The 9,448-nt window shown below is 43.5% G+C and overlaps 1 non-coding gene and 1 pseudogene across 1 annotated transcript; both read left to right on the forward strand.

The window, feature by feature from the left end:
- LOC101657374 overlaps positions 1–9,448 on the forward strand; it is a 140,070-nt pseudogene that overhangs the window by 11,587 nt on the left and 119,035 nt on the right.
- LOC115872530 lies at positions 866–1,027 on the forward strand. Its single transcript, XR_004047922.1, has one exon. It is a non-coding gene; the product is annotated as a U1 spliceosomal RNA (small nuclear RNA).

The raw sequence follows: 9,448 nt of genomic DNA on the forward strand, positions 1-9,448 counted from the left end.
CCTTAGAAGAAAGCGCGAGGGATCACGTTAGAAAACCCTGCCACCAAGCACAGTCCTACTTTGTTTGACACACGCGCGGCCACCAGAAGCCAGAAGCTTCACCCTGGCAAGACCTGGCCGCCGGCGCAGGCGATGCTGGCATCGTTTCCCATCATCTGTGGAGGAGCTACCTCCCTGTGCCATTTCCCTTGTTTTCGTCACAGTTTTGTGGCATATAGTTCGCATGTCATGCAATTCAGCAGTTCAATCGGGTTACGACGAGTTGTGCAATCGATTTGAGGACACATTCTTCTTTCTTGGACTCATTGCTATTCGCTCCTAGTCTCCCCGTAACCCCTCCTGCCATGGCCCCCCAAAACATTAATCCAGTTACTGTCTCTGTAGATTTACGTATGCTGGATTTCCTATACAGAAAAACATCTTTTTTAAAAGCCCAACAATAGTAACAAAGTGAAGCAGAGAAAAACCTCAATCGAAAAGAAAGTAGAAAACATGAAAAAGTAGAACAGATGTAAACTAAGTCAAGAGGGCGGTCAAATGATAGGGTGAACATTCATGTTAGCGTTGACTCGCCGTCAAATCAGGGCAGCTCTCGCAGGCTTCACTGTGTGTGAATCTGCACCTCCCAGAGCAATCGGCATGTCTTGTTTCCTTTAAAGTAATTACATCTTGGGGGGGGGCGCCGCGGGGGCATGATTTGATAGCAAGTAAATGTTCAAATGACTACCATCTCATGTATGATTTGGGCACAAAGTATGCACTAAATATAGTTAATAAATGTAGCTACACTGAACAGAGGTTAAACACTGCCTTTAAGACGAGATGCTTGGAGCCCTTATATTTTACACTAAGAAGCTGTGCTTGCTTGCTCACCTGTCAGGGGAGATCGCCTGACCAGGAAGATGGCTTTCGCAGGCCTGCCTTCCCCACTGCACCCAGATGGCCGGATGTGCTGACCTCAGGAGTTCCCCCAAATTGGGGAAACTGCTTAATTTGTGGTAGTGGGAGGGGACTGCCTTTGCAAATTTGTTTAATAAGTAAATAAAAAGCTGTTTTTGTAATTTGTATGTTTTATTTCTACAGGGTCAGTTTTTTGTTTTGTGTTGTTTTGTCTTTTTAAAGAAGACTTCCCATTACTATTTGTAAGCACCTCCAAGTGGACAGCATGGATAACTTTAATCCTCCATAAATAAAGGGCTAAAGTACACTCAATCATCTTTCCCCTTCTTACCATGGGCTTTCGAGAAACTAGAAGCTTCTTGACGTGTGTTAGAATTCAGATCAAATTAGTGCAATTGACAGATTTGATGAAAAGGCATCTTGGGGTAAACTGGCAGAATTACTATAATTTCTGCACTTCTGATTAACTTGTGTGTTTGATTTTTTTGTGTGTGGCCGCGCCCCCTCCCCACCCAATCCAGTGCTCTGATGCCTCCCACCCTGAATCCATGGTCAACTGCGGAAACAAACTAAGCAGCAGGTGACCACAGACAACCGTGCTGTTCCAGTCCTGCCCCGGGGGTGACCAGCCAGCACTCCTCACCCACAGAGTGCTCACAGAACGCATCCTGGGGAACCCCTCTTCCTTCTGCTCCATTTCAAAGGGGGACTTTTTTGAAAATTACTTTCCTAGTTGATATTGTAAAACTAGACATTTATAGTAGAAGCCTTAGCCACTTCTCAGGTTGCCAACTACCAAAACCAGCTTTGGAAATTGTCTCCACCACACCACCAGTGGAAACGGGCATTCTCACCCAGTTGCTGCCAAGGTGACCCCGGGTGTGCTAGGGCAGAGCTGAGTGCCCTAGGATTTTCCATGGCTGGTGGGGTTTTTGTTTTGAAAGGAGATGGTCAAGGTTTTCTTCCAAAATGTCTCTGGGTGGATTCAAACCTCCAACTTTGGGGTTAGCAACTGAGCTCATCAACTCCCACAATTTTTTAAATCATAATTGGCCTTACTGCATCCATGGAGTCTTTTCCAACACTAATGTCCCATGATGTTAACATGCTAAAGGGGCATTTGGAACACAAGTTAGTGAAGTTCAATTCTTAATCGTAGAGACTCTAGTTTTATATTCTACTACTAATTGAATGGATCATATGATTTTCCTATTCTACCTAAAAGCCTAAAGGTTAGAAAAGGCTGTATTCCCTTAACCAAACTATTCAATGTCACCATGGTGTCCTTACAGATAACGATGACAGAAATAATACCTTCACTAAAGGATTTTCAGGCAGCCTGGCAATAACTCCACATTCCCCCAGGGGTCTTTGAGAAAACAGGTTGGTGATGACTTATCTAAAAAACTGGATGAACAGCAAATCCCTCAGACGATCCTCCATAAATATCATTTCTCTCTGCAGAGTCTTCGAAAGGTGTTAATGTTAGTGATTTGGGGATTGTATTTCACGATAAGAACCAGGAAGGCAAGTGTTCCAAGCAATCAGTTAAAAGCAAAGCAGCGACTGGTGATTGCTGCTGTGTACTGATGTGCTTGCTGTGGATTCTGTGCGGATGGGTGTTAAGCAGGTCAGCGTACTTTGGGAAACAATTGTAAATATGAAGCATACTTCTTTCTGTCTTCTGTTAGTCATCACAAGCCCAGCTTTTTCTACCTCCAAAGTTTGCTGAAAACACAAATAACCACTCACACATAAGGCACTTCGGGATATGACATGCAGCTTAAATACTACTTCTTAAAATTAAATGCACATGCATTGATATATAAACTGAACTGAGCATTCTAAAATAATAACAGATGGAATTTTACAATTTGGGGTAAATCAAGTGGGTTCTTTTTGTTGCTGCTTTTTCTTCGTGATTGTTTTATTGTTCCTTTGGCATGAAAAAAAACTAGTGTCCAGCGATGGCCAGTCTGCGTAGAGAGTACTTCAATCAATCCAGTTGAAATAGTAGAGTTCGTGAGATGAATACTTGATTACTGATATGTACTAAATCATTGATATGGAATAAATTGTGTCCCCCTAAAATACATGCTAAAATCCTAACATAACCACTGTAAATATGACCTGTTTGGATATACTGTAGATGTTTTCTTCTGTTATATTAATGGACTCATTTCAGAGAAGGGTGGGTCCTAAACCTAAGCACTTCTGAGTAGTAAAAGGAGCAGAATAGATGATGAGGCACAGCGGGAGATGTCAAATGAAGACAGATACACATTGCAGATGTATCAATAAGCCTGGGAATGCCAATGCGTCTAGAAACTGAAATAAAAACTTCCTCTAAGGCCATGACTGGAATGATTGCTCATTGGACTGCTATCTGCATCTTCAGCAGTTCAAAACCACCAGCAGCTCCATAGGAGTAAGACTGGGCTACTCCTGTAAGCTGGTACAGTCTGGAAAACCCACCAGAGGTTGTGATGAGTCAGCACTGACTGGATAGCAGTTAGGGTGAGTTAGCTTCCAGTAATTAACATGTCGCTGCCACTGTGCCAGGAGCTCACCCCACACTAACGTCTGTGATAGATCTACTGATGCTAAGTAGGATGTGGCACAAGTACCAATCTTGCAAGAAAGCAAGAAAGGGTTCGTTTGTAAAATATATTTAGACATATGACAAGGAGTTTTGTTTTAATCAAAATAAGGCTCCTCAAACCATTCACATTCACATTCTCAAACTAGTCAACTCAGACCTTAATAAAATAGTGCCAATAACTAGGAGCGGGAAAAATTCTCATCATCATTGTCATGCAAAAGGCCACTACACCAGGACCAGGGCTTTACCAACCCTGCTTCAACTTCCTTTAAGGATGATTTCGGCCTAGGGTTGCCTTTTTTCTTCTTCTTCTAAACTCGCACTAGTTATTTCAAAAGGGAAAAAGGAAAGAGTAATTTGTCTCTGAAGAAATTAAATATCAGTTAAGCCAGCAACCAAGAGCCACACAAATGTCTGAGAACTACATAATCAATTCTATAATTAGATAGAAAAGAGAGCTGCACCCACATCGATTTTTAAATGCAAATCTAAATACAGCTAATCTTCACCTAAATATGATAGGTATAACATTGATTTTCCCCTCACAATTATATAACAAATGAACTATCTGATGCGATGGGAAAGAGATAATATAAGATCTGAAGGTATACTATGATAAATTAAAGATACATAGTGTAATTCTCTAGAGCAACAACAAAAACACACACGAGCTATAGCTAAAATATCAATAGAGGAAGTAAAATGGATTATATACATAAGATATAATTATATTTTATGTATATATATAACAAATATTCAATTTATCCAAAAGAACAAAAATAAGTGAGAAACAGAAGTAAAAAGAATGGTTGTGGCCAAATTAATGGCTGTGGCCAAACAAATATTAAGATCAGCCCACTACCACCAAGTTCATTCCAACTCACTGCAAAAATACCCCACTGGTAGACTAGGAAAAGGGGGTGTGGGCCGTATCTGACTTCTGGCAGCACAAAGGAGAAGGCACCATCTGCTCCACACTAGCCCAAGGCTGGCTGCCACAAGGCCAAGGTTAGACATGCCTCCACCCTGCAGCATTCTTTACCCTATTAGGACATCAACCGTTCCCCCCAGGACACTGTACTCCTCTGCTGGGCTCAATAACCCCTCACAATGGCCCCTACACCACCAGGGCTCCTGGCACAGGTAGATGTCCTGAAAACTCTTTTCTCTCCCCAATATGAATTGTTCTTACAAGTTTTGAACAGCTACTTGATACCTCATAGAAATAAGATCAAATAAAGTTTAAAACATTAGTCACACACTCATCCCTCCATAAAGTTGAGTTGGTGAGAGAGTTGGTATGATGGCTAGAAATCTATGAATGGAGGTATTGGAAAAACAGAGTCTGGATTCCATGAACACAATAATACAGCAATCTTTTTATAGCAGGGTAGACTGAATCCCTATGATATATAATTCGCAGTCTCACACAGGCAGGAGTCTTCAAGAATTTCAGCTTCAATAAGGAGAGTTTAATTACAAAGCCAATGAGTTATGATCAATGTTCCCACCCTCCACCCTCCCACCCCCCAGCCTCACCGCAGAGCCACTGTGCACACAAGCGACTCTGCCGCCCCTCCCTGGAGTTTTGAAAAGAAGAGAGGCCAATGGAAGATGGGTAGTCCAGTTTACAGCCCTCAGACAATGAATGCTTTCCCATAGGTTGGGGTGCTGTTAGCTCCAGAGGTTGTAGCTGAACAGTGACATAATCTGGGGTGTAAGGGATCAACCCATGATCTAGCAATGGATTTCCTTCTTAGGGAAGTAGCAGCTCAACACCTGTGCAGTGTCCCACTACTCAATCCTCTAGGACCACATTTCTGAAAAGAAATATGAGTTCAGAGGGATGATTCCAGCATCAGGATGCTCTTCCACTTCCGCACCTCCCCCAGGGCTGCCCTCTGATCCAAACCACCACGTCTCTCCCCCAGGTTGTTGCGTTCAACTCCTAACAGGTCACTCAGCTTCCATCCCACCCCCAGCCTTTACACTGAGCCCCAGAGTGAGTCTTTAAAAATGCTATGTCACTCAGACTCTTTAGGGGTTTGGAAAATCCCAAAGGGTGTGAGAGCCCCCTCCCCACTGCACTCAACACTTATTCCACTCCACTCACCCTGGCCCCTGGGACAGACCAACACATATTCACCCCAGGACCTTTGCAAAAGCTCTTCCCTCTGTCTGGAATGCTCTGCCTCCCTCCCCACTCCAACCTAAAATCTCTCCCTCTCAGACACATACCCTGATCACCTTTCTTAACTTGCAAGCCAGCCCTGTCCCCCCACCCCCGACTCAAGAACCCCAGATCCTTTCTTACCTGACATGTCATTTTCCCCACACAATGCATTTTCCACCTTCTGATGCCAAGAAGGCCAATTGCTACTTTATTATGTGATTTCACATAACTTATTTTAAAAGATATAAACTCTTATTAAATAGAAGTTCAATAACTTATTTACTTTTAAAATTTTTGTTTTCTATGCCTCTTCACTAGGTTGTAAGACCCACATGACAAATCGTTTGTCGATTTTGCTTCCAGCATCTAGTACATGGCAGGTACTCTAAAAATGTGCCGTGGGAGCTGAATGAGTAAAGGAGAGGGTGTGTATTTATCAGAAGCCTAGCAGAAAAGCCCTAGGCACTGTGATACGGAGTCTGAGCTCAATCCAGAGGACAAGGGCAAGTGATGAGAGAGGTTATAAAATACTAGCATCGCAGGAACAGTGAGAAGGAGGGTCAGCCCAAGGCTGATTCCCATGAGGTGGAGGCCAGACCTTCCTCCACTCTCCAAAGTTTTAGTTTGGGTTTTTACCAATTCTGATGCCAGCCATCCCTACTCGGACACTCTTTATTCCCTTCTGGGTTCAGTAATCTGCCACACTGGCCACACAGAACTCAGTGGTTTATTAAGGACTTAACAGGGCATAACTCAAGAAAAGGATCAACAGACTACAACTCAAGATCAGGAGGGGGAAGCATGCCCGCAAAGTCTGAAAGGCTCCCCAAAGTGAAGACCACATCTCTCCCTTCCTCAGTTCAGGGCAGTTGCCAGACCCTCATCTATGCAGGCCTCCTCTCAACTCCTTCAGGAAAGTCTTCCTCCCAGGTCCCTCCAGAAGGGCGTCTTCTGAGCCCCCTTGGATAGGCCTCCTCTTGGCTCTGGGGACAAACTACTCTCAGCCCCCTGGGGATAGGCTTTTCTACTTTCCAGCCATTAGCCTCTCCACTGTTGAGTGACCCAGTTCATAGCCAATGGAGACGCTTTCTTCAGCTTAATACTTAAAATTCATTGAACATTTATTATGCCTACTCAGTATTTTATTGTCAGTTGGGTGAGCAGTTACATAGCAGATCATCAGTTGGTTTTGTTTTGAGTTTTTTTCATTGTGCATTGGTGAGGGGTTAAGTATCGAAGCATCATTTTTGCATTCCACAAACAAACAACTGATCAGCCTTCCCCATGGCTCACCCCACACTCCCCTCCTCCTTTCCCCATCAGCCTCTTGTCAGCTATCGCCTCCTCTTCACCCCAGTTAGCATCTGTCACCCCTCTACCACCAGTCCTCCCGCCAAGAGTCTACACACACTGTGTTTCCGATCATTCAGTGCAACTCCATCAGTGCAGGGTCACTAAGCCCACTTTCTCCCTGGGTTTCCTAGTGCCCTTCCTACGCCTTTCCTAACCCTTCCGAACTTTGTTCTGGAGCAAATGCTGGCCTTTTGATCTCTTTGCTTGTGTCATTGCTTCCCTCATAACCCTGTCTGTCGTTGGGCTTCAAATTCAGCCAAAGGGTGACTTTGGTTCCAGACCTGAAGGGTGACTAAGGACCATAGGACTGAACATTCCACCAGTCTATCCAACTAGCGAGCCTGGTCCTTTTTTATCATTTTGAGTTTTGGTCCATATTTTTCTACTGTGAACTTCTGGAGGAAGATAGCATTTCTTCTCTGTGTGTATACCTCTTGGTCCTGGCATGCAGTAAGGACTTAGTATATGTTTGATGGAAAAAGGAACTAACAAAATTGCAAATGTATTCAATCCATCAACACATTTATTAGTTCAAACACTCCCAAAGGAACATTTCCTTTATGTCAATACTTCATTCTCTTCCACCGAGAGCACCCATCCAAAAATAAGCCCACATTCTTCACGGCCTTCCTGTGTGGCCAAAGACGCTTGTCTCTGCATTCCAGGAACCCAGAATACTTGGCTCCTCCCACGGGCTTGGAGAACTGGGTGGTGCAAATAGTGAACGAGCTCGACCGCTTACTGGAAAGTGGAGGAGCTCAGAGGCATCTCAGGAAAAAAGCCTTGCACTCTACGTCTAAAGATAATAATAATCAGCTATTGAAAACCCCACTGAGCACAATTTTATTCCAACACACACAAGGGTGGCCAGGAACTGGAGCTGCCTGGACAGCAACTGGATTGCAATGGTGGCAGGCAAGGATTTGGATCAACCAAGAAGCAGTCACAGACCACAAGCAAAGGTCTACAGGAGGATATAGAGCAGGGGGCTCACACTTTTCCAGCATGCGAGCTACTTATAAAATGATCAAGTCAAAACGATCTACCAACTACAAAAATGCAAAACATACATTTATTTTTATTGATTGCATTTATTCATAATTGCATTGGGAATTGTTTCTATGTACAATGTATGTTTATGTACCCTGCATAGCCACATGAGTCCATATTGCACAACACAACACAACACAATGAACTATGTACATTTTTTGCCATGACCTGAGTTTACTCTGATGACTTGCACTGAATGAAATGAGCCAGCGACGCATAGTCAGGACAGAAGCTGCTGACAGCCAGCCTCAAGCACACTTCCAAATGATCATCAGTCATAGTGGAATGGTACTTGGACTTAATGATCTTTATGTGGGGAAAGGCTGACTCACATAAATAAGTAGAGCCGAATAACGCAGTCAAGGAGGTAGCACATGTTCTCATGTTTGGGCACTTGCATTGTGTTGTGCAATATGGACTCATGTGGTTACGCGAGGTACATAAACATACATTGTACATAGAAAGAATTCTGAATGCAATTATGAATAAATGTTCCGGAACTGTTCATGCGCTCTGGACTTCAGCTGAATGTCGGCTTGTGGTGTCAACAACTCCCATTCCGTATGAAAGTGATACGTCTTTCTCTTCTTACTTGGTCCAGCTCCCCCACTCATTTTAATACCCTTTCTTATGTTTAAGAGAAAAGAAAGAAGGTCTAAAAATTGACGATAACTTAGCTTGTCAGTTTTGCTGACTTAGCGCAGCTATTTGCACGTCCATTTGAAAACTAAGATTGCATTTGACGGGCTGCGCTGTGTATCAATTAAGTGACGGGATTGATGATGGGTTTACATCTATTTTTTTTAATGCCATGCGATCTACCCACACTACATTTGCGACCAACTATCGCAATCGACGTATTAAGCACCCCTGATATAGAATGTGCTCAACCACCAGAAACCTACATTCCAGTTGAGAGGCTGATGTTTCCCTCTGCCTTACTTCTGAGCCTGAAAAGTAAAACCCCCATGGACTACAAGTTCAAGTTCCAGGAGTGAAAATGTGTGTGGTCATTCATGCCTTTCCCTACAGTGTCCCTTATTCACCCTTTGGATTCGGTCTGTTTTTGAACAAAGCATCATTCACGGAGTATCTACTAGTTCAACGACATTAGAAACAGTTTGCCTTCCTGAGTTCCATGACGAGTCTTCTCTCACCAAGTTTAAGGCAACTGAGATAGTTAACGCGATGTGTCGGCTGGGCTGGGTTATGATTCTCCGGGCTTGGGCAGATGCTTTGTCATTATCTTCCCTTCTGTGATCTAATGTGAACAGCCAATCAGTTGAAAGGGGAGATTCCTTGGGATTGGGGCCAAAAAATGGATATCCTGTCAAAGCTGGCCCATAATCTGTCTGTCTGTCTGTCTGTCT

This window comes from Echinops telfairi, unplaced genomic scaffold (genome assembly GCF_000313985.2).
Source record: "Echinops telfairi isolate 266 unplaced genomic scaffold, ASM31398v2 ScPeMD7_7424;HRSCAF=8462, whole genome shotgun sequence".
NCBI lineage: Eukaryota > Metazoa > Chordata > Mammalia > Afrosoricida > Tenrecidae > Echinops > Echinops telfairi.